This window comes from Ptychodera flava, chromosome 7 (genome assembly GCF_041260155.1).
Source record: "Ptychodera flava strain L36383 chromosome 7, AS_Pfla_20210202, whole genome shotgun sequence".
NCBI lineage: Eukaryota > Metazoa > Hemichordata > Enteropneusta > Ptychoderidae > Ptychodera > Ptychodera flava.
Window position 1 is genome coordinate 7,369,333 of NC_091934.1, and position 24,948 is coordinate 7,394,280.

Here is a 24,948-nt window from a genome sequence, read left to right on the forward strand (position 1 = left end):
GAAAAAGCTCATTTGCATGTTTAATGAAGTTTTGTAATTAGTCATATTACACCAAAATAACTGCACCAAATTTGATGGAATCTGCTGCAGATACTGATCCGAGAGATAACTGACTCTGTGATGAAGAATTTAATAGCGTGAAGTTAATTGACTATTCATGTGCATATATAATGAACTTTGTAATTAGTGATATAACTCTGAAATTATAGCACCAAATTCGGTGAACCTGCGACGGATTTGGATCTGATAAATATGTAATTGTCGCTTGAAGCGCTGAGCAGTGTCAAGTTAATATATGGTTCATTTGCATATTTAATTAAGATTTGTAACCAGTTAAACAACTCCGCAATAACTGCACCAAATTTCGTAAATCTGCTGCAGGTACTTATCCAGCAGATATCTGACTGAGTTTTGATGCATTTAGTAGTGTGAAGTTCATTGAGGGTTCATTTGCATTTTTAATGAACTTTGGAATTAGTGATAGAACTCTAAAATTAAGGCACCGAATAGGTGAAGCCTGCGACAGATATTGATTTGATAAATATCTAATTATCGCGTGAAGCACTTTATCAGTGTCAAGTCTATTAAGGCTCTGTTTGCATATTTAATGTACTTTGTAATTAGTGATGTTACTCAGAAATTACAGCATTAAATTTGATGAAACCTGCTACAGATGTTGATCTACTGGATAAATTATGTCCGATGAAGAATTGAACAGTTTCAAGTTAATAAACAGTTCATTTGCATATTAAATGAAGCTTTGTAATTAGTCATTTAACTCCGAGAGTACTGTGCGAAATTTGATGAAACCTGCTACGTATAATGATCTGACAGATATCTGATTGTTCCGTGAAGCGTACTACTATGTAATGAACCCGTTGTAAAGCACTTGAGGACGTTCAGTTCACATCTTGTTAAATTATTGCAGTAACAGTTCAACTGAGTCGCCCTTAAAAGACCTCTTTGCCTAAGTAATTGTATTTTCGAAATGAGGAAATACAGTTATTAGTTCTGGCATCTCACTGCGTTTCTGGGTATAAAAGTTTTCTAAGTCTACACAATTTACTAGTGGCATTATTTCAGAGATGAGTATGTAAGTTTAAAAGCTTTGGAAAATCGACAAAACAAACATAATATTTTTTTTCACTTTTACTAAATATATTTATAAATCATTATCTTCAAAGTAAAAACATGATAAAACAATATGAAGATTTTAGCAAAAAGCAGTTTACTATATTTTATATTCATGTTGCTAAGATGATCATAAGGTTTTTCTATCTTTTGATTTCCTTCAAAGCTGAAGTAGTATAATATATTGCTTGATTAATGGATTACGTTCGAACGAGAGTTCAAATTGGGCAACTTTCATAGGGAGGGGCAACTCTTTTCAAGCAACACATAAGCAAAAGGGTCTATTTATTTATAAATCAGGCGCAGTCATTTCATTGTTGAATGTCGAGAAAACTGATTTTATGTTACCGAAATTGCCTTGGACTAAATTCTTCAGACCAAAAGTTTGTATAATCTCATCTGAAAGTAACAATTCGTTGTATAAATATCGGTTAGTGATCCACATGCATTTTTACCAGTCACTTCAAGTAAAGGACACTTACATGAATTATCAATCACATATAAATGTCGAGGTTTAGCTTGTTTTTAAGGGGAAACATTAATACTTTGCCCTATTGACTCCCATGCTTTATGATTTGATATTTTTGGACGAAGCACTATATCGGCCACATTTGCTTTCCTTTGAACGGGGCGACTTCAAAATTATAGCAAGTCAGAAGGCGGATTTGAATGCATTGTTAGTTTGTAAGGGGGCATTTGAAAAAGTCAGAAAACATGTTTTGGAATCCCTCTCCAGAAATGTTTTTTGAATGCTGCCTAACTCTATTTATAACAGCGCCGACTAAGCTGGATGTACTCGAGGTGACCAGTTCCAGCAAAATGGCCGACTATTTCAAGTTGAATTCAGACTACTACCAAGTACCTGGGCATTTTACTTTCAAAGATGTTTATCTTGCCAAATTCGTCAGAAAGGATACACTAGAGAGGCCGGAGCTCTACGAAATCAAGTCGGATGATATTTTTGTGGTGTCATTTCCAAAAACGGGTAAGTTCCTTGCTGAAGGTGTGGTGATACGTAGACAGTAATGGTTTGTGGTGGAGGAAACGGCAAAGGTTCGGCAAACTGTATGTCGGGAGTCGTTCAGCGTCCCTCCCTTCCATGGGTTCAAGCTTACATAAGAAGAACAATAAGAACAAAACTTTGAAAGGGCAAAGATAAATTCCAGTTTAATTTACTTGACCACTTATTTCACCTTGCACGATGCGCAAAGGAAAAATATGAAGTGACCTATGGACACCATGGAATGATCGCTACAGATAACAGTACAGGGTGCAGCAACAAAGGCTGTGAATTCAAGAGATAGTAAACGAATATGTCTTTCTCGTATTACTCCAGTTGAAAACCTTCTCTGATATTTGATACGACCACAGTTATTCTGTAACATGTTACCGTATAACATACTCTGTCATCCTTGTTTCTCCTATGACAGTGTGATAATTCATACACTGTGCCCTGTGACGGTGATGTGGGCGTTCCCCGCAGCGCTACCACTGCGTGCTCATAGTGTGACTGACGTCACGTGACATGTTTGTTGTCATTAAACATTTTACTTGTTCTTGATAATATGCCGACTTTGAGTTTCATGTATATATATATATATATATATATATATATATATATATATATATATATATATATATATATATATATATATATATATATTATATATATATATATATATATATATATACATACGTACATATAATTATACATATACATATATAACGTTTATATATAATCCCATTGTATTTTCTCTGTTTGAGGTCAACGTATTCGAGTGTTTTTCGCGGAGCCGTACAACTTCTAGCCGAAGGCGAGAAGTTGTGCGGCCATAGATCGAAAGAGTAATTCTCATTCTCAGAGATGCCGTGGCTTTTCAAAATATTACACAAGTTAATCATCAATCATCAAATGACCTTGATGACCATGGCGAGCGCGAAAGATTCCGTTCGATGACACACAGGGTGTGTACCTCATTGCGTGTTTGTTCCAACAACGCTGCCGACATCGGTCTCTGCCGGTGTCAACTCGTCAATCCCAATCTCGGTCGTCAATGTTTTCGTCTTAAGGACTTTGATGTTTGCAGTGACACATATCTCGCCCATGGATACATCCTTATTTTGTTACTTGACGGAAACTCGGTTTTGAGTGTTGTCTGAGTCAACTTTCGAAGTACATCGGATTCCACAGCGCAGCACACAGCTCGACAGCTTATGTCTTTGTTACAGCCTTACGCCGTGCTGCAAGTTGATTCCAAACGAGAATTTACGGAATAGTTTGTGCGATGAAGGAAATTTATCGTTGTTAGTCGAATGACTTTGTGCTCGTGCCTCCAAGATTGCTTTCTCGAAAATTCTACTGTACTCATTCATTAAGTTGAATTTACGTTGAGGTGTAGGTTTTCGCTTTTATCGCCAATCGGGATCGCCAGGAAGACCTACGACGTCCACATTGAGCCGACACGACTCGACTGGAGCCGCGACGTTACTGAGCCATTAAAATAAAACTATCGACGGTATCTCCATTCGATTCTCGGGAAAAGCTATAGTTTTAGCGACTCGAAATTTCGTTGGACAAATATGACTTCTATGCTTCCATGAATAGATTTATCAGGTCACCTTTTGGCGAAAATGTCGCGAGAGCTAGCACGGTATCGATCACAACAAATCTGTATGTGTCGCGACGCCTGCATGTATGAACGGTACCATGCAGGAAAAAAGTTCCGGTTGATGACGTACGACAGGGGTAATTCGGATTTCTTATCCGACCTGTCCTTCGTCACACAGGTGGCGATTCGGGCCAGATATATATATATATATATATATATATATATATATATATATATATATATATATATATATATATATATATATATATATATATATATATATATATATATACGTATCAGTAAAATGCTTATAACATTGGAAAGATAATCTCGTTACTCTCATCTCGTTCCAGGTACAACATGGACATTGGAATTAGCACAACTGATTATGAACAAAGGCGACAGCAAATACTCTGAATCTGAGAACCATTTTGACAGGATACCCTTCATTGAGTTCAATACTGAAAACTACCCAAAGTACGTGATCCAATATCGTATGCAAACAGGAAAGGGTTAGCATGCATTTTTTACAGTTAGATTGCGTACATCTGCAACTTCCCGACAATGTATATATAGCAACATTTATGATTTATATGACTATGACTACGCATACGGACCACATAAAGATAATTAACTCAGAGAAGGCGAGAGAATGTAAAGAAAAGCACAGGAATATTAATCGCATGTATTAAAAACACATCAATTAATATTCATGTGCTTTTCTTTACATCTTTGCATTTTCTAAACACATCAAATATTACAGATGTGAGTTTTCTTGATTCATATTCCACAAATGAATGTATTAACTTAAAGTTAAAGCCAGTATTACTTCGAATTCCTGAAGTAATTTACGTTATGTTGTGTTATGTTATGCTACGTGTATTGTTTTGTGTTTTGTTGTGTTGTATTGTGTTATATTGTTTTTAAAATTATCTTATCTTTAATCATATCTTGTTAAATCTCATAAATGTATTGTCTGTATTACCATTCGACAATTGTATAGTGAGTATATATATTTATATATAATCCCATGGATATTCGGCTCGAAGTTGTGCGGCTCCGCGAAAAACACTCGTATACGATGACGTCAAACAGAGAAAAATACCATGGAATTATATATTTATCACATGTACAGTCTTCTTATTTTTCTTTGATGTGAATGGATCAAAATTATTGTGACAAATTGCATTATTGTTATCGCAATTTTGTGTTTTATTTACGCGCATTACTTTCATATAATGAGTAAGGCGGCCGGTCACCCAGGAGATGTGGAAATGTTTACAGGTATACTTTCATTCATAAATCCGATTAAGCCTAAATTTTGATATACCGAATGGTATCTCCACCAATCAGACATACGGATTCGGTCACGTGCGCGTGTCAATCATTGTCTCGCGCTGGACCGATGCCTAGGCAAGTCTGCCATCGGCGGACATAGCTTTCACCGCGCTAACGACGGATACCATAATATTTAGAGTTATTTAGAATATTTACAACTATATTTATGAAGTTAATGCAATGACACGATCGAAACAATAGTTATCATTCTTAGAGATGCCGTGGCTTTTAAAGTATCACAAGTTTACGACCTTGGCGAGCCCGAAAGATTCAGATCAATGACACACGGAGTGTAAGCTTATACGCTTGCAGTGGGCACTGCCGGCTGCCGTCACCGGTATCCGCCGGTACGGTGGCCATCTTGGTCGTCAATGTTTTTGTCTTACGGACTTTGATGTTTGCTGTGACACATATATCGCTCGTAGGTACATCCCAGCTTTGTTACTTGACGGGAACTCTGTTCTCTTGCGAGTGTCATTCGATTCTTGGGAATAGCTAAAGCTTTAGCGACTCGAAATTTCGTTAGGCATGCCTTCTATGTTTCCATATCTGGATTTATCGGGTCACCTTTTTGTCAAAATGCTATGACAGCACGGCATCGGTCACGGCAAAACGGTCTGTGTCGCGACGTGCACGTACGAACGGTACCATTGCAGGAAAAAAGTTCCGGTTGATGACGTACAACAGGGGTAATATGGATTTCTTATCTGTGCTGGTGTACGTCACAAAGGTGGAGATACGGGCCAGTTTATGTGAAACGAACCAATATTATAACATGTGAAAACATAAATAATGTACAGTAACCTGAAGTACTAACGTCACTGCGTAGGGTGCAGCCGAGCCAAGTGAACTCACAACTTTCCGTTTTATGTTGACCATTTCATTTCGCTACAAGGAACACCCATATGGAAAATTTGCGGGTACATTGCGAATGATTTCTCATGCAATTTGCTATTCATGCGATTTGCTTGTAGAATACCGTGTAAAGGGCATCCTTTTATGCCGAATGAGAGTACTCGGTACCCCGATTTCCCCGATCACGAGTTTTACTACCGGGAAAGTGCTATTGCATCCAGTGAAATCACAATCAGCGACCTAAATCCAAGAATTGACACTTCCGGAAATGCATTACTTAGTGGACGTATGTACGTTCAAGATTCGCACTGCGATTATGAGTAGGAGTGGCCATGGTGCTCTCAAGAAATGTTGAAACGTTTACAGAGTATAAAATGCTCTGACCATGGGATGTGAAACTTAATTTTAGGTATTTCGTTTTCTGTTGGTTCCGAAGAGGTGTTTCTTTTATGATAATTTGGCATTCATTATACTTTGTTTCTAACATTTCCAGACGAAATGGATTCGCAGCTATGCAAAACATAGAATCACCCCGTCTTTTGAAAAGCCATCTACCAATTCATGTGTTCCCTCCCCAAGCTCTCCAAATGGGATGCAAGGTAACCATACAATTACAAATCCAATACGACAATAATAATTATGACACCCGCCAGAAAATACTCTGCTTACGCCATACCCCCCCCACGTTCTGTTTGCGAGTAAATGTACGGATATTCGCTTATTTTGAATCCCCACCGAGCCACCAACACAGGTCGTTTCTCATTCTGATGTATTCAAACTTTTTTGCATTGTTTGCGCAAACTTCATGTTTTTCTTGAAATAATATATTTCTCGTTATTTAATCAACTCTTTGTTTGCCAATCTTTTTCCTGTGAGACAAGTCAGAAGTATTTCTTATTTCCACTCATGGCACGCCAAAGAACAAAATACAGCTCAATGATACCATGGGCAGTAAATACAGAATATGTCAACCATTTACGAGATAAGATTACTGACGCATCGTCAATGATTACATTTTCAGATAATAGTTGTTGCCCGGAACCCAAAGGATACCGCTGCTTCGTATTACAATTTCTACCAAGCACTGCCATCTTTATTTGGTGACTATAAGGGAGATTTTTCCGATTATCTGAAATTGTTCGTGAACGGTAAAGGTAAATTTTGTTTCAATAATCTATAAACAAATCCAAATATCCAATTAGAGGTTATTTAAGGAATAAAGCACACCCAGCGATGGTATACCACGAGATTTTGACCAGTTCACGACATATATGCACGACCAATAGCGAGTGCATATTTGAAGTGGAATGGTCAAAATCGAGTGGTATACCGTCGCTGGGTGTTATTTATTGCTAATCATAACAGTATATTGAAATTCTGGCTTGGAACGTCAAAAATGGACTTTTACTCAAGCTGAGAGCTCGCGTGCATGCCTGCCATGGTATACCGCCAATATACAATGGTTGTTTTTGTGTCTCGACCAATCAGATCGCAGCATTTCCGTCATCAATATACTGGTATGAAATAATACCCAATATCGCCTGTTCCTGTGTCGTATCAGCGGGAAGTCGAGAGTCTGACGCAGCACAAATGACACGAATGCTGATACGACACAAGGAACAGGCGATATTGGGTAATAACCGATTTATCATATACCCATGCGCATAAATATCGAAATGTTTATGTGAACAGGCTTCATTCATAAAGTATACGAAGAAGCTGTCAACATCACACGCGACATCGCTGCACGTCGTCCATATCTCAATGATACCCAAGAAGAAAGACACCGGGATACAAAAAAAGTCATACAGAAGGAACTTTTTATGGAGCAATATGAAAGTTTCCCCCAGGAAACATCTTTCTGCGAGAACTCCTACTTACCTGTCACTATTACTTTTGGGTTATCTCATTTGCTGCCTTCCAGAACGAGGCAAAAATTTAAATACACGTGATCTCATCCCAGGCGGAAACCGCCATGAGATTCCATATTCAAACAGTTCTCAACCTCCATAATAGACTATCAAATAGTGGGGAGGAGGGAGGGAGGAGTGACAGGTAAGTAGGAGTTCTCGCAGAAAGATGTTTCCTGGGGGGAAACTTTCATTCTGCTTCATCCTCCTACTTACCTGTCACTATTACTTTTGGGTTACACAGAATCCAAAGCTTAATTGGAGGAGGGTATGTCAAACAAATACTCCCAACCTAGGTAGAACCACACCTCAAAGAACCTAAAGCAAAACTAGCTTCCATAGGCACATCCTTGAGGTAAAAGTTAATAAAGGTATTTGGAGAAGCCCAAAAACCAGCTTTACAAATGTCATCCACTGACACTCCTTTAAACAAAGCCCACGAGGCAGCCATAGCTCGCGTATCATGTGCTCTGATGGAATGCACAAGTCTACAATGGCCATCGGAAGAATCATAGGCAAGTTGGATTGTATCCCTTAACCATCTAGAAATAGTGTCCTTGGACGCTGGACCATGTTGACCTGGAGACACCTTAATGAACAACTGTTCTGTATTACCACGAAGGTGTGCAGTCATCTTAATGTAGTAACGAAGAGCCCTACAAGGACAAATAAGTTTATCCTGAGGATCACTTGAATATTTTCAAGACTCGGAATGAATATCTCTGTACCAACACGAGATACAGATTCATTCTTTGCCAGAAAACCTGCCCTAGGCAACAATCTAACACCTGTAGGCTCCCATCTGAGATAAGCACTGTTGATAGACAAAGCGTGAATCTCACTACGTCTACGCCCAGACGCCACAGCTATGAGAAAAACAGTCTTCATAGTTAAATACTTCAAACCAGATTCACTAATAGGCTCGTAAGGAGCTGGCCTTAATGAGTCTAACACCAAAGGAAGACTCCAAGAAGGCAAAAGTCTCCTCTGAGGAGGACGCTTAACAAAAAACCCTTTAATCAGACTATCCAAAAGAGGATGCTGACCTACACTATGTTCACCATAACTCGGAAGGAAAGAACTCAACGCTGAACGATATGTTGAAATAGTTGGGGCTTTAGACCTCTAGCCTCAAAAAGAAAAACCAGGAAATCACCCACAGAACTTAGAGGTGGATGCATGGGATCGACATCATGTTCTCTGCACCAATCACTGAATACTCTGAACCTGTAATTGTATGATTTAATGGTTGATGATCTACGAGAGTTCGCTGCATATTCTGCAGCTCTCGCTGAAAATCCCTCTGAGCAAAAACGTTTCTTGACAGTTTCCAAGCAGTCAACTGGAGGACTGATGGATCTGGGTGAAGAAAACCCGACAACGGTTGGCTCAAAATGTCTTGGGTCTCTGGTAGCTTTATTGGAATCTCTATTAGCAACTCCAGCAATCGAGGAAACCACGGTTGTCTTGGCCAATTCGGCGCTATCAGAATGACAACACACTCCTCGTGTCTCATCTTGCTTAGTACTCTGGGAATCAGAGACACTGGAGGAAACGCGTATGCGAACATGTTTGTCCAGGGAACTGAAAAGGCATCCACTGCCTCTGCTCTTTGGTCTGGAACTGGAGAACAATACACCTGCAGGTGGGCATTGTGTGCGGTTGCAAACAGATCTATGTGAGGCCTGTCTAACACTTGAAAGGGACTCTACCACCTGATGTTTTAACATCCACTCTGTTGGGATAGGTCGTCTCCTGGACAGAGCATCTGCTATTAAATTGCACCTGCCTGGTATGTGAGCTGCCCTGATCCTGATATTTCTGATAATGCACCAATTCATTAGATGCCAAGTGAGGATGCAGAGAGATGGAGACCGTTTTCCCACTTGCCTGTTCAAATATGATACTACGGTTGAATTGTCTGACCTTACAAGAACCAATCTCCCTAAGATATGACGGACGAAGGCCTTTAAACTTTCCCATACTGCCTGAAGCTCGAGAAAGTTTATGTGCTCTTGTCTCTGGGCTACTGACCAGACTCCTGAAATGGTCAAATCTCCCATATGAGCCCCCAACCTTGCATTGAAGCATCCGTGGTTATTGTAACCTCTGGGGGCTCCAGGGACAGTGAAACTCCCTTGAAAAAATTGACTCTGTTGGTCCACCAATGAAGATGCTGTATTAACAGGGCGTCTACCCTTATAGGATGACTTAGAGGATTCTGATGTGGTCTCCATTGAGACAGAAGGAAAATTTGAACTGGCCTCATGTTCAACCTTGCCAAAGGTATGAGCTGAACACAAGATGCCATTATACCTAGGAGGCGAAGAAAATGCCGCGCCGTCTGAAAACTGCCGGGCAAGAGATGACTTACCATTTCGCAAATAGCTTGAAAGCGCTCTGGCATAGGAGTAGCAATCCCTTCCTCCAAATCTATTTTCGCCCTATATAATGAATGTTCTGACTGGGGCAAAGTTCTGACTTCTTTTCATTTGGTAGCCAGCCTAGACTGACAGCTGTCCTTAAAATACGTGCTGTATCCCGCTGCAATAACCTGATCTGCGTCTGCCTGGCTAGCCAATCGTCCAGATACATGTGAACATAACTTTGTTGCTTTCGAAGAAAGGCACCCAAAACTGCTGTGACCTTGGTAAACACACGGGGTGCTGACGACAGACCGAAAGGCAGTGTCTGAAACTGAACACCTTGCCCTGCACTGCAAACCTGAGAAAATGTCTGCAGTCTGGGTGAATAAGGATATGTTGATAAGCGTCTGTTAGATCGATTGAAACTGCATAATCCCTTTTGACAGATCCGATAATACGGAACGTAGAGTTTCCATCTTGAAGTGTTTTGAGATAATGGTTTAACGGGCGGAGATTTAAAATTGGTCTCCAACCCCCTGATCTCTTTGGAATTAGAAACATTGAGCTGTAAAAACCTTTTGATCTGTCTGTGACAGGCTCGATAGCCCTCTTTGAGATTAATGAATCTATTTCCTGAAGGATAGCATTTCTCTTTCCTAAACCCGACGGAAGAGGAAAATTTATAACCTTGCTTGTAAGAGGGGGAACTTGAAGAAATTCCAATCGATAACCTTCTGAAACTACCCCTAACACCCACGGGTCGTTGGTTATCTTGGCCCAGTGCTGACTGAAAAGAGATAATCTTCCCCCTACTGGCACCTCTGGAAATGGAATTTGAATATTTAACTGTGCTAGATTTACACACTGAGCCACTGGCAAACCGTCATTGCTTAAAAGAATGGTCTCTGGGCTTATCCGGAAAGGGCGGCACTGGTGGTCTAAAGCCCTTATTATCCCTTTTACCCTTAAAGTAATTACTAGGTGTAGCAGAAAAAGACTTCTTTGCAGAAAGTCTGTTTAGTTTAGCGGAAGGCTGCGACTTTGGCTGAAAAGAAGCAGGTCGCTTAACTCCCTGACGTGGTCTAGAAAGGGAGACTATTTCCCTAACATCTCTAGCTGCTTCAGCTTCCTGGTGAAAAATATCTGAGACTTCTCCATGGAAGAGTTTATCACCCCGAATAGGAAGCTTAGTCAAACGATTTCGAGTTGATCTAGTAGGAAAATCCATCTGATCAAGGAATAATTCTCTTCTGGCAGAAACTGACAAAGCAATGGCACGCAAGAGTTGATCTGCTGAAGAAGTTAGAGAAAACTGCAAAAATTCCAAACCCTTAGACAATTGGTCATCAGAACCTGGCGAAACTGCCGTATGTACAAAAGCGGTTGCCAACAATGAATGTGAAATGCATCTCAGTAAAACTCTCAGAGCTTTATCTACCATAAGATGTCCAAGATCAGCCTTATTGGTAAAACTTCTCAAATCCTTAGCTGAAAAATGTTTCTTATCAGCCGCCAATTTAGTGTGGACAAAACTTTCTACACTAGGCGCTCTGGCAAACTCCTCAAAGTCTTTCTCAAGGAACCTGAAATTCTTGTCTACAGACTTTGTGTACTTAGACACTCTGGGCAAACTCTTCTCAATAGCTGTCCATCTTTGTGCAATCAGTCCCTCAATGGGCAAACGAGGAGCACCTGTAACTGTACTATCTCCACCAAGTAAAAAGGACTGACGTTGACTATGACTGCTATCATCTTTTGTACAGCCAAGCACATTGCCAATAATGTTAATAATGTCATGCCATTTCCCAGACAAAGCTTCTGACATGTCAGCATCAGTAGTAGAAATTTCTGAATGAGTATCAGAATGAGCAATGTCACTTCGCACATAATCCTGTGACTTAGACATAGAATGACTGTCTCCATCTGCGCTCTCATCAAGATCACTCGGAGCAAACAAAGAAACAGAATCAGGATCTCTATACTTGTAGGACGGCTGTGGAACAACTCCCGACACAGTTGCCGTCTCCTGATTACTTATCACCTCTGTAGGGTCCACATGTAAATCCCTATTCAGACTGTGCTTTTGGTGTTGGAGCTCCACATGATTGCCCTCTGCTACACCAGCACTCTGAGATTGAGCAAGAAAACCAGCCAACAAAGAAGAAACCTTCTCCGAAAATTGCTCAAATCTAGTGTCCAGAATACCCTCAATCTCGTCCTTAGAAACATACGACTCGTCAGAGGGCAAACTAGCAGCTGCACTACTAGCCGACTTCCTGGACTTGTCCTTCTGAGACTTACCTTTTGAAGTTTGCCTACCTTGCAGCAATTCAGGATTAGTAAAAATGCGCCATAGTTCATCCGACCAATCCTTGCAAATATCACAAGGCTTAGCCTTTGAACACTTGCGACATGCAAGACACTTGTCATGGCTGTCATCAGCAGGAATAATCTTCCTACATCTAGCTGCAGCGCAAACCTTAGAACCGTCACTCGCAGGAACATCGCATAGGTCCATGATACAAGCAGAACCGGTAAACCTACAGTACACAAAAACCAGCGCGATAAATACCATAAGTACAATACACAATGCACGAGAAAGTGGCTCGCACAGCTGCAGACTGACCAAACACGTCACTGCATTCAAAAGCGTGGAAAGCAAACAATAGCAACACACACTTGCTACATAAACTCAAAGCAGTACTTCAAACGGCCTGAAAAACTACCGTCAAACCAAACTGACTGCTAAAATAGAGAAAATAAACAGGAAATAATAGACGATACCGTAACTCACGCTCCCAGGAATTCGAAGGAACAGTAGAGCAAAAACGGACGTCAAAATACATATACTGGAAGGCTGAAACACGGTGTGTTTTCACACACCGAGGCAAATGAGAACTGTTTGAATATGGAATCTCATGGCGGTTTCCGCCTGGGATGAGATCACGTGTATTTAAATTTTTGCCTCGTTCTGGAAGGCAGCAAATGAGATAACCCAAAAGTAATAGTGACAGGTAAGTAGGAGGATGAAGCAGAAAGCTATTACAATTGTAACCGATTAAAAACTGTGCTCAGCTTTAAATATTCCTGATTTCGATCGTCGTACTGCACGGAGCTCGCGCGGAGAAGGGACGCCAGACATCGCGCGCGCGACATCGCTGTCACACCACCGCGCTCACTACCTGTTCGGGGAGACCCTGCACAGTGCCGGCGCCGTGCGAACGGTAGAATGTTTCCTAGAACTTGACCAAAAAATACCATGGGAAAACATTTCAAGATTCAACGTGTTATTTCCGTATTTTGCAACCAGAAATACCCGTGTTCCTCGAAGCCCTTCAAGTTTTACGTCGGCGACATCGCTTCGCAGGCGGGGAGCGGCAGCCATTTTGTTGTTTACGTTGTTAACCAACAAACTGCTAATGTAGTTCGGGAAAACTCTAAAACTGATGACGTTCATTGTGCATATCTGGACAATTACCCTGAAATATCACGGCTGATATTTTACGGTGAACGTCACTAGGATGTAGCAATATGGTCAAGGGTATATAATAGCAAATATCAACCAAAGGAGTCTTATGCACTATCAATATTCATGTGGAACAACATGTGTGTTTGTGTATGTGTGTTTGTGTGTGTACTGTAGTGTATCTTTCTACGGATGTGTCATACATCACTATAGAGGGACGTATTTGGCAGCATTTTTTCAAGATTTATGATAACCTGACTCGAATCTGTCAAAATCAAGACATATACCACTCTCTTTGTCCATTTATTGCCTTTGTCTACCTACTTGCCTGTTTTTCAACCTGCCCTTATGATTGAGCTTATATAAACTGTTTGTATAATGGGTTTACTAATCGTTAACGTTTATATAGCTATATATTGATGCTTTAATCATGTCGTTTCATGTCACAAACGTTTTATGTTGTAAGTTGTTTTCGGTGATTGGTTTGACTTTACACTTGGTTGGTGGAAGTATGTGGAACAAAACAATGCGCTGTTTTTGAAGTACGAAGATATGAAAAAGGCAAGTCGCTTTCACTCTTGATAATTAATCACTGACTGAGAGAGGTGAATGGTATTTGCAAAAGTGAAACGTTGTCATTTCTTAATGGGCCGGGAGGGGCTACGTTATTGCTATTATTTTATAGTTTTGGCAATGCCAGTGAAGATGTAGATGTAGAAAACGAATAAAAAAGGAAATTTAAACTGAGTTTGTAGCCAGCGAGCGTCGTCCGGCATGATCAGCCCTGACTCTGTATATTGTACACATTTACACACACTCTACACTGCACACACATTCAACACAAAAAATGAGCAGCACTTTCACGGTTCAATTTTGAATTAAAAAACGATGTATTTTCGAATGAAATGAAAAGGAATTGCATTCCTACCGTCTATATTGAACTGGAAACATCTTTCAATATCATGCCATTCGAAACGCCGACACGGTGAAGAGCCAGACATAAAGAAAACGGAATGTTCATGCATCGACATCAGCATGATCAGCGAGCTGCATGGTATCAGCTGATCAATACGATCATTATTATGTCGCTAGTAGTACAGCATTTAATTCCAAACGATATCAACAGAGTTCAACAATGTTATTCAAATGTTTAAATTTCATTAATAATTGTGCCTATAAATTTAATTGTCGACGGCTTCTTAAGAAGAGCTATTTTATATCGGCGAACGAGAAAACTCAACGCAAAACGGTGCTTGAAAGGTTCAGTTGACAAACATACTGGAGGGTCTCCGTCGCGATGTCGTAAACAAGTCAAGGTGAAACCACAGGCAAGGAGAAGAAACGATGAATGAAAGTTGTCTCCGATTGCATCAGAACTAGGTGGCCGAGATGTTAGATCAACGGAGAGTCCACGGTCATCATGATTGTTGGCAGTAGCTTACCTTTGACCGGGACTTTGAATGGCTCCGCAGTAATTTCCGTAGACACTTCCGGTCAAGGTTGATGACAGCTGCCGTTGTTGGCCCGTTTATGGCTGGTTCGAGTAGCCTTTCACGCTTGCATCGTTTACATGGCCACTGACATACATAATATGCCATGTGTCAAACCCAGTATCGTCTAGGAGTTTGCAAGCGTACTGAGTTCTGTTTTACCTATACGGTAACGAAGCGAACCATGTTGTAAACAACGTAGTAGTAGTACTGCATACTGCAGCGTATCGGACGGGGACTGCATGCTGAGCGCGAGCCAGACAGCAGACGACGAGTGCATGCGGGAGGACTCAAAAAAATTGATAAATCGTACAGTTAGACATTATTATCAATATTGTGCACCATTATCAAGATTTATCGTTTTGTGTATTACATGGTTTTTATCCCATACTTTCCCCTTCTTTGAAATAGGTAGTCCTTTTTTCGTTTTCCAAAAAAAACTTGTATTGTTATGCTCGCTGTGGGACCGCAATGCTAAATAATGGAATACATTATCAGTGATACTGTGCAGATATGACGTCACAAAATTCACTGGTATTGACAAAACTATAATATAATAATCGAATAACGTTTTAGGCCGAATTGAGGTAAAGGAAATATGGTTTGGAAAAATTGGTATCCCAATCTGTCTTTATAAGGCAAGTCATATTTGGCAGTGCATACCCTTAAATTCAATGCAGCTCATATGGCTTTGACAAAGTGAAACTCTGATGCTATAAAGAGTTAATTGAGACAAAAGTATGGTAATTTCGTTTACTAAGAATGTTAAAACGTACCCTTTTTACAAAGCCCTAAATGGACATATCTCAGGAATTTAATAACACCTTGTGCCTCATCACGTGTTCTTCGTTCATCTGATAAATGCCTTCTGCACACACCTAGATGGAATCTGACTACCTATGGTCGCCGCTCCTTCTCTGTAGCAGCTCCTGTCCTTCGGAACTCTTTGCCCCTGAACATAAAAACCTCTCCTAATGTCAACATTTTCAAAAGACGCTTAAAAACTTACATCTTCCAGAGAGCATTTTCATTGTAACTCTAAGCGCCACTGAGCATTGTTTAACTTTGGATATTAGGCGCTATACAAATTTTCTAGATAGATAGATAGATAGAAGTGTTAACATGTATGTGGAAGTTAGTACGTTGCAAATTAAGTAATGCAGATTAAGTATATTTAGTAGAAGCACTGTAAAAAAGCTGAATCAGCAATTTTCGCAAGTTCTTTAGCGATGAAAAAAATATTCCTGATTTTCATCCTAAAATGTAGAAATGTAACGACTCGTTTAAATATATTTTCAAAATAGCTAATCGTATACGTCATACGATAGGGGCATTAAACAATTGCATTTTCTTCAATATCTAGTGGCAAGGCGATGGACTTTGCTGACACTGCACGTTCCGGAAGTGGCCTTCTACCCTAAATAAATAAAGCACACAGTTAATAAATTGATAAAACAGCTAAATTGTAAGCATGTTATTATATTTTAGTGTTTAACAAGATTTCATATATCCTGCTTGACAGAGCCCACGCGAAGTAACGGTGAAGATCTCGCAGTACTTGAACTATGACCTAAGTGATGAGGTCATTGATGAGATTACGGAACGATGTTCATTTGCGAGAATGAAGACAAGCAAACTCATCAACTTTCAGGAAGTTGAAAGAAGGCCGTTCCTGAGGAAAGGTAAACCCATCAAATAGCGTAATGTTTGCGGAAAAATTATATAAGTACTACTTGAGGACAGGCACAACTTTTAACGACTTTTCATCACTTTCTGGTGGGAAATACCTTCAGTAGTAATAACCAGCATTATGCTGGATTATATGATCCAAAGTACAATTGAGCGTGAAAATGCTACTTTTTGATATCAGTCAATGTCAATATTTCATATTGGATTGCTTTAACAGTATGGTACGGGAATCTGTGGTCGTTAAAAATTAAAAAGCAAAATCTTACAAAATTGGGTGTAAAGGCAGACAATTGAGAATATTTATTCTAGAAACTAAGTCATAGGGTCATTTCCTTATTTTTGTCGACTCCTTTTGTTTTTTCGTTGCGGAATCATATACAATAAACTACAGTTGATTGAAATGTAATTTGGGTTCTATTTTGCTAAATGTACCATTTATTCCTGTGATTATTTCTTATGGTTGTTTCGTTGATTTATTCTATGCCATGTCATGTTATATTTAAATGGATCATTCTTTCATAACGTTTCTTTTGTTCATTGTTTGTTGGGTTAACTCGGAAAAAACCCCGCTATTATATACTTCAGTTTTGAAGTCAAATGTTGGTCAGATAAATAAAATCGTCATTGAATATGATATAATAATATAATGTAATTCTGTTTTATATTACCATCACCTTAAGATTATATTTTAACTTTTCTTTCACAACTGGTCAATTTCCAAACCTTATGAAGGTTGCGCGTGTATTGCCTTTGTACAAAAAAGGGAATGTAAGATATTGGTAATTAAGACCCATATCTATCTTGCCAGTACTGAGTAAACCTTTGGGGAACGTTGTAAATTCACGTATTTTAAACTATCTAGATAATTATAATATTTTGTATGAACATCAATATGGCTTTAGAAACACAGTTGTAAAATCTCCCTACTAAGTTTTACTCAGTGCCTGCTTGAGGAGAAAGATAATGGTAACTCATCTCTTGGCATGTTCATAGACTTTTCTAAAGCTTTTGATACAGTGAATCATGACATTTTGTTCTGTAAACTAGAATACTATGGTGTAAGGCGGTTGCCCTTGTTATGGTTTAAGAGCTATTTAAAATCAAGAAGCCAGTATGTTACAATTGACGACAATGAATCACAGAAACATGAGATTAATACGGCTAGTTTTCAATTGGGTTTGAACCCACAACATACGGCATCAGTCGCCTAGCTGAGAGGCCACAGACAGAACCGTTCGGCTAAATCTCCACTCCAAAAAGAGTGGTTCAATAGCCGGCTAAGTTGTTACATTTTTCTGACTGAGACCGCTCAACACGTTGTAGAGTTCGTGAAGCACTCACGCACGCATGCTCACTATCATACATCGCACATACACACTTTATCGAAGCGAAGAAACGAATTTCATCGCTTTAACTGGGCGAACGATAACCTCGGGGACAATTCTGTCCACCAGCAGAGTTACCAACCCAGGGTCAGTGTGATGTACCGCAGGTCTCAATACTTGGCCCTACGTTATTTTTAATTTATATCAATGACATACCAAACTGTACTGATTTTTTTCAATTTTAGACTTCATGCAGATGAATCTAACCTTTTCCACTCTATTCACAAAAATCTAAATACCTTTACTCTCAACGAAGTTAATTTAGAATTTCAAAAGGTGATAAACTGGTGTGATTGTAACAAATTAACTATCAATGCTGCTAAAACAGTCTATATGGTAATTGGTAACAATCGAAAGTCCTGGGAAATCGCGGGTTTACTTTATTTAAAAGATACTGTATTAAAAGAAGTTGATTGTACTTCTTTTGTTCGAGTCATAATGGACAAGATTTGTGAGCTAAATGGTATTTTTTGTAATTTGAGATGTATGGTTTCCCAAACAATACTTTTAATGTTGTATATAATGCATTTGTTTTACCTCGCATCTCTTTTGGTTTAGAGGTGTGGGGATCTACATACCAGTCATATTTATCAAATATTTTTGTCATTCAAAAAAGAATTGAGGGTATCATATCGGGTAGTAGCTATCACGCTCATATTGCCCCTTTATTTAAGAAACTTAAAATTTTTGATGTGTATAAACAATTCAAGCTTCGGGTCGCAATTTTTGTTTACGATGTTGTACATGATAAACTTCCCATGAATTTCAAATCATACTTTTCCCAAAATGATCATATGTACACTACTCGGTCCAAAGAAAATAATGTTCTCCACCCACTAAATTCCAGAGCAATTTAGGACAAACTTCTATTAATTTGTTGGTACTGTAGTATGGAACAGCATTCCAGAGGATCTTAAAAACATCACTTCCAGATTTAGATTCAAACAAGAGCTTAAAGATTATTTATTGGAGTTGTAGTTTTGTTGATTATGTGACTCAGACCGTACATTAACTTTCTGTAATATCTGTCACTGTGATATATCGGAACAGTCGCCATTTTTAAAAACTGTACATCAATCTTTCTTGAGTTTGGGGCTGAACTCGATTAGTTCCTAGGGCAACTTTCCTCTTCTTATTGTAACGCTTTCAATGCGCACTGAATTATTGTGTTATTTCAACAGAGAATATGAGAAATAAATATAATAATAATAATAATATAATAATAATAATAATAATAATAATAACAAGGCAGTATTGCTGAAGGCAATGAGTACTTGGGCCGTGATAGAGTAATTTTGAGGACAATATATACTACTATTCAAATATGGTCTTGAATTTCCTCCTGTCAATTAGGCATTTGATTGACTGGTTATTAAACGAAGCAATGGCATGACAACGGCAAAATATGTCTAGCAACTTTTGTGGAGTTTGAGGCAGGGGTTCTTTATTTATAGTGGAAATTGCTTAAACTCCTTAAATATTCAAATTACAGCAAATTTCTTTTGTTCTCGATGGTAGATGTCTAATATTTAGATGGGCATATTTAGATTTCTACCCTATAGTTATCCCTATACACCAAAAATCGGACATCCAGCTCTATTGGCTTGCTCAGAATGAGATATGCGCATAATTAATGAGGTACAATATGTGGTGTCATAAGGTGTCCCATCATACCAAATATGAAGGGTGTAGCACTTGTGGTTACTGAGTTGTGGACAAATATATATATTTGAGGTCAAAGGTCATTGAGGTCACGTGACATTTTGTCAAAATAATTGTATTGCTAAGTTATTCCTATATACAAAAAATCAGACCTCTAGCTCTATTGGCTCGCTCAAAATTAGATATGCGCATAATTAATGAGGTACAATATGTGGTGTCATAAGGTGTCTTATCATACCAAATATGAAGGATGTAGCACTTGTGGTTACTGAGTTGTGGACAAATATGTATATTTGAGGTCAAAGGTCATTGAGGTCACGTGACGTTTTGTCAACAAATATATTATTAACTTATCCCTATATACCAAAAATCAGACCTCTAACTCTATTGGCTCGCTCAAAATTAGATATGCGCATAATTAATGGGGTACAATATGTGGCGTCATAAGGTGTCCCATCATACCAAATATGAAAGGTTTAGCACTTGTGGTTACTGAGTTATGGACAATAATGTATATTTGAGGTCAAAGGTCACCAAGGTCACATGATATTTTGTCAAAATGTCTGAGATATCTGCGTGAACCGATGGACTCACTGATGGACTCACGGACGGATATGACCCAATCTATAAGCCCCCTGGACTTTATCCGTGGGGACAAAAAACTGTGTCAATGCATCCTTTAGGCAATATGAATACGATGAGAAACTAAATTTTTATTTTTCTTGGCCTTATACATGGGAGTCTATGGAGAACTGCCTTATACATGGGAGTCTATGGAGGTGTAAACTAAAAAGTCCTCTAACACGGCCAAATTCGATCGCATTGTGAAACAAATCGACGTGCATCTGTATAGGGTTGAGTACTATTCTTGTGCAAAGTTTGAAAGAAATTGACCAGGGCATGTCTGAGATATCTGCGTGAACGGACGGACGGACTGACATGACCAAACCTATACCTCCCCCAGGACTTCGTCCGTGGACACTAAAAACAACGCAACAGTTATTACAGCTACACCGGCGGTAGGTTCATATCCAGAGCCCCGTACGGTCTGCCGCCGTCGCTTGAAAACCTTACCTAGATGAAATTTTGTCTATAGGCTGAAATTTCGCCGAAGTTTGACAAAATTGCATCGATTTTTCAGGTTCATATCCGATATTTTTGAGTTTTGAGTGCAGACAGAAATAAGTTTTGAGGCAACATGGCTGCGACCCCATGTTGACCCTGCGTACGATGCTATGTGCTACAGCTAACACACAGCATTGTACGCAGGGCTAAAAGTAGCGAGAGTTGCCGACATCGACGGTTATTTACGAGAAGTGAATAAAAGACTGTCATTTTTGGAAGCGATCGAGTAGCTGAGGTAGGCTGGGATGCGACTTGGGCCCAAGAACGCTGAATTCGGCAGTAATTTGGCTTTTTACGTCAAGTCCCAAAATGGATTTGAAGTCACCGAACCTACGTACGGGTCTTTGCAGGGCTGTGGTGAGCGGGGCGATTAGCTGTAGCGGAACACACAGCATCGTACGCAGGGCTAGTTGACCCCAAGTGTAAATGTGTTCGCGATCAAATCTTCCTATATTTTTTTCAGAATTTTTCGACAAAATCATTGCTTCTTAAATCTTTTGTAAAATATAAAATACTAAAATAAAAATGCGATTTGCCATGTTTCCAGATTTCTAAAATGTCGTTCGTTGACCGTTCGACGGAATACTCATTTCGCAAACTTGTGACGCAGTTGAAATTCAATACTGACCGCCAAATAATCTTAATGAGACGAGATCATTCTAGACATCCTCCAAATTATCCAACCATTCGCGTTAGAGTTCAGCTCGCTTAGAGTATCATAACATTCTTAGGCCTTCGTTTAGATCGACCCTAATCTCTCCCATTCAGGAAATAAATACACAAGCTACCTTGACAAAACTTCGTGCACCATCGAGGACCAAACGCACTACAAATCTGTCTTGACGTCATCATCTCCTTACATGGTAATCGGCATACCGTATTTTTTAGCAAAGGAGACACAGAATACGTCGGAGTATTCAGTTTCAAAACGTATTACATTGTGTGATGTTGTCAAAAAAAGGTAATGTTACTGCAGTGGTATAAATTACAAAACACAAAAGTTCAAATCAGTTTATATTGACTGGCTTTACCCAACATTTCATATTGTTTCTTATGCCAGATTTGACCACGTGCTTACTGGCGACCCCTTAAATGCAAATTTTGTGTCAAATGGTGTGTTCTGCTGGAAAAACAAACGTACGATTTCTATATGAAGGAGGCGAAATTTGCCCTCAAAACTCGAAACCACCCTTTATGGGGTGTACCTAGCTATTTTGAACGAGCTTCTCGAATCTGCAGCTCTATTTCGAAATGATGGTGTGGTTTTCTCAGCTCAAGGATAAGTGTTCTCCATCGCTGTGGGCATTACTATTCTCAACTGGGGGTACAGTTTCCAGTCGTAATGTTTTTCATTGTGTCCGGGATATAAAACCTTTCTTTTTCACACTTAATACTTTGATTAACACTAGTCCACATCTTGTCAGCGATTAAACATGTTTCAAGTTTAAATGTTAAATTCTGGTCTCGAGCCCTCTTGTTCGACCAAACTGAAATTACCCCTCCCACTTTGGCTCGTCCAGTGGATGTAGCAAGGGTCGTGCCATCGCCTAGGAAACGGAGGGTGCATTAATTGTTGCATTTCGATGCACATTTTGATTATATTCAGAAGATTTTGTGGCAAAAACTCAGATAGAGAAGCATTAATATTCACATCTCACTTATTCAAGACTGGCTGAGAGCAGCACTTCCATTCAGTTAACATCATTACGCCATTTATTATGCCAAGAAAGATGAAGCCAAGACATTTTGCCCTCCCTGGTCTCAGCCAGAATGGTTATACCTTACAGAGTTTTTTCCCAGGAATGAAAACAAATGTACTTGGGCTGAGGCCCAAGTACAATAATAATAATAATAATAATAATAATAATAATAATAATAATAATAATAATAATAATAATAATAATAATAATATTATTATTGTTATTATTATATATAAATTAACGTCATATCATCTATAAATGTTATCTAAATTGGTTTTCTGTTTATAAATTGGAAAAATAAAAAACACTCATAATAGATGAATGGGCAATGGCACCAATGTTTTAGACAAGCAAATAACACTAAAATACAATTGTGCTGCTCTAGAATTTAGTTAACGTTTTTTATTTGGGATATTTCCACTTTCATTTCAGGTGTGGTAGGTGATTGGAAAAATTATTTTACCGTGGCCGAAAATGAAGCATTTGACGAGGTGTACAACGAAAGAATGAAGGATTCTGGGTTGTCATTCGACTGGGAGTAATTATTACCAGACTCAGCAAGAACATATCAGGAGACGAATACAATTCCTCTAACTTGAATACTGAAATTATGTCATTGAGATTTATAGTTTATAATTACTAGGTGTTAACAGATGTCTCTCATTTACAAAAAGATACCAGTGTCAAGGATGAATGGTTCTAAGTAATCTGTTTAGTTCAATATAATCTATTAAAAAGTCTTACAGATGAGTTATAATATGATAAGTTTAGTAATATGACATAAAACTGGTCCAATAATCATTTTCATTCAAGGTAATACATTACCAGGTCCATGGGACATTTGAGATTTACAAATTTAAGTAGGACCATCCTGACATAGTAATGAATTCTCGTGATTTGAACCTTACGAAAATATGTTTGTATCATGAGTGTAAAGCTAAACGTCTTTACTTTATCACTCGACTCAGTTTGGCTTGTCGATAGTTGTCCTATTTACAGTGCATGGACAATAATAATGGATACTACACAAAAAGGGTTTCAGTTTGAAAAACGTGTAGACTGATGTTTTATGAGGTCAGTGTGTTGGTGTTTTAGGCATTAACGACTCCTGTTGACGGACAATTAATTTCTCTTTTGTTTGTTGTTGTTGAAGTCTGATATTAGTCGATATTAAGATATTCATGATTTTCAGCCAAATTTGTGGGCGTATTACAAAAGCTGCTACTTAATTTAATTGTCATTGCAGATTTGTATAACTGTTAGCAAAATTAGTGCAAGTGTTACCATAGTACAATTAATTAATTGATGAAGATTTAGTAAATATTATTGCATTGGTTTTCTGTAATTTTGCAATTTGAACAAAATGTATAAATTCTATTTAAACCTTTCTGCAAACCATTATCGTATACATTTATATGGGGTAAAAGCGCAGAACAACGATTTAAGTGGATTATCATTGCAAATTGACGGTTCAGTGTTTGCTTTATCCAGATAGTTTCTAAATCATTGGAGTAACAGTTGAACAGAGTTGCCTTTAAAAGAAAGCTCTATCTAAGTAATTTCATTTCCGTAATTAGGAAATACAGTTATTAATTCTGACATTTCACTTTGTGTGTCTGAGTATAAATTTTGTTTAAGTCTACACAATTTACTATTGACAGTATTTCCGAGAAGAGTGTGAAAAAGACTACACCTCAAAACTGAGTTTAAAAGCTTTGGAAAATCGACAAAAAAGACGACCCCGTAATATTTTTTCCTTATTAGTAATACATTTATAACCATTGTCTTCAAAGTAAAACACGATCTGCGTCATACCATATCTGATCAGTTAAATGTTTTATTTGATCACATACATTCCACAATTTCCTTGGAAGATAATCACCCCAAACATCAAAATTAACAATTGCTTCCCTACATCGACAGTATTCTTGTATGTGTAAAATTCTTGTGTTTTTAATTTTAAAATCGAGTCGCAAACGATATATCTCGGCTTAGATATTGCACCTACTGAACTACGGAAAGAATGACACTTGTCTATATATTATGTGGGAGCCCCTGAGAATGAAAGCAAACTGGCGGTCTGCCCGATTTCTTCGGGCGGGGGAGGGGGAGAGGGTATGCATCAAAAATCGAGTAACAATCGTCACGTTGTTTTGTAGCATGATCGGGGAGTAATCCAGAACTGCAGGCGGGGAAATGATAGCAAATAAGTCTTTAAATAA

At 38.7% G+C, this 24,948-nt stretch overlaps 1 long non-coding RNA gene across 2 annotated transcripts; it reads left to right on the plus strand.

The window, feature by feature from the left end:
- The first annotated feature begins 1,958 nt into the window (after positions 1-1,958).
- LOC139136680 (uncharacterized) lies at positions 1,959-23,437 on the plus strand. Of its 2 annotated transcripts, none has more exons than XR_011553224.1 (4): positions 1,959-2,116; positions 6,427-6,532; positions 6,955-7,087; positions 23,159-23,437. It is a non-coding gene; the product is annotated as an uncharacterized lncRNA (long non-coding RNA). The 2 variants fall into 2 exon arrangements; XR_011553225.1 differs by lacking the exon at positions 23,159-23,437 and adding an exon at positions 14,142-14,231.
- The last annotated feature ends 1,511 nt before the right edge of the window (positions 23,438-24,948 follow it).